The sequence below is a fragment of the Manis javanica genome, chromosome 13, assembly GCF_040802235.1.
Source record: "Manis javanica isolate MJ-LG chromosome 13, MJ_LKY, whole genome shotgun sequence".
NCBI lineage: Eukaryota > Metazoa > Chordata > Mammalia > Pholidota > Manidae > Manis > Manis javanica.
Window position 1 is genome coordinate 93,764,111 of NC_133168.1, and position 2,188 is coordinate 93,766,298.

The following is a 2,188-nucleotide window of genomic DNA, read 5'->3' on the forward strand; positions in this document are numbered from 1 at the left end:
TTCATCTACTGAGGGACACTTAGGTTGCTTCCATTTCTTGGCTATTGTAAATAACTCACCTGTTATTAAGTTATTTAATTTTCAAGGGATTGGGGATTTTCTACATATCTTTGTATTACTGATTTGTAATTTAATGCACTACGGTCAGAGAACAAACATATTTTGTATGATTTTAATTCTTTGAAATTTAGTTCAGTTTTGTGATCTATGTGATCAGTATGTTAATGCTCCTGAAAATTCTGTTGTTGTGGAGTGGAATGTTCTATTAGTGTTAACTAGATCTAGTTGGTGGATACCATTCAGTTTTTCTGCATCTTTGCTGAGTTTATTATCTACTCGTTCTGTCAGTTACTGAGAAAAAAAGTGTTGACATATCCAAGTAGATTGATGGACTTGTCTGTGCTTTCCCTTTAGTTATATTAGTTTTTCTTTTCTTTCTGTTAGCATTTTGGGGTGCTTTTAGTAGGTGCTTTAATATATCTTCTTGGTGACTTTATACTTTCATCATTATGCATGGAGAAGGGTGTGAGCGCGCGGCCCGGTTCCTCTGCCTCTGCGTGTCTTCCGCGCGGGCGCCCCGGCACATGCAGAGCGCACCTGCTGTTGCGGGAGAGCAGCGCGGGACGCGCGGCAGCAGGGTGCCCAGGGCCGCCGGTGGCCTGGGGCGTTCGGCCCGCTCCGTGCCCGGGTGGGGGGCGGGGCTCGAGGCCACGGACACCACCCTCGAAAGACGGGCGCGACCACGGGCCCACGGACGGTGGTCCCCTCCTGTGGGGCCGGGCCTGCCCTACCTCCCTACCGTGGCCAGGAGGGGAAAAGCGCTGCCTCCGGGAGCGCAGCCCGGGCCCGGGGACGGGGGGTCTAAGGCCGGCGCTGGCCGGCGGGTGAGGGCGAGTGGAGGCGATCGGAGCGCAGGGCTTAGGGGCTTCCGCGCTGCGCAGGGAGCCCAAGGCCTGCCTGCGGGGTGGGGGACCCGCCGGCCTGCCCGCGGGTTGGCCCTGCCTCTGGGCGGGGATGCCAGGCTGAAGGCGGGTGTGCCCACCGCCACCCCCAGCCCCCGGACCGCGTGTGGGGGTGGGGGACGAGGCCCGGCATCCGCAGGTGGTCACGGTGGGGCAGGGAAGGGGCTGGGCGAGGGGGGGCACCCGCGGTGAGCGGGCGGGAGGGGCAGGCGGCCGCGAACTCTCTTGTCCCCCCACCCCCCGCATGCCCCAGGAGCTCTTTTCTCCTACTTTCTCTCTAAATAAAAGCCTCCCTGGCTTTCTTTCCTACCTTGATCATGTTGCGAAGTTCATTCTTTGACTATGGGAACAAGAACCCCGGTATCATTTTGGTCTGTTAAAATTCCCCATTCTGCCCCCGCATTGTTTCTGTGTCCCATCAAGTATTTTATCAGACGTTTCCTGTTTTATATTCCTGTGAATTACTTCCCTTTCCCTTGAAGTCGCAGACCCTCACCCCTTCTCCTTGGTTCAAGATGACACACAGACCTCATTCTCCCTGCGTAACTCCAGGGAGGGGAGATCCCAGGGCAAAACACCTTTGAAAGCGAAATCAGGCAAAGGGAGAAATGATGTTCAAAGGCCGTTTATTGCATACAAGGAGTCGCCCTGTGTGTGTGTGTGTGTGTGTGTCTCTCTCTCTCTCTCTCTCTCTCTCTCTCTCTCTCTCTCTCTCTCTCTCTCTCTCTCTCCTGTTGCAGTAGAAGAGAGCCAATACTCCCACCAAGCTCTCTGGTCCAGATAAGCCCTCGCTCGCCCACGTAATCACCCACTGATGGAGACAGACTACTTCTCTCCACCCCTTGGAAACCCCTGTTGATACCGACATGCACTAAAGCCAGGCCAAGAGATTCTGCAAATATTGCAATTTTACCCACACCCTGTCTGTGGAACAGATGTCTATGGCTTCCCTGTATGTACTTAATTAAATTTTGTTACTTTTTCTCCTGTTAATCTGTTTCATGTCAATCTGTTTCTTACTCCAGCTAGGGGAACCTCAGGGATGGAAGAAATTCTTCCTGCCACCACCGGTCAAGTAGCTATGTTTACGAAGGGCTGACCCAGGACCTCCATCTTTTTGTTGAAAGGAGCAAGATCGTGTGAAGAAACTGGAAATTATAGCCAGGATTCCTGCCTGGGTGTCACACACTGTAGACCTGAAGGGCCTGTTAGCACGTGTATGGGAT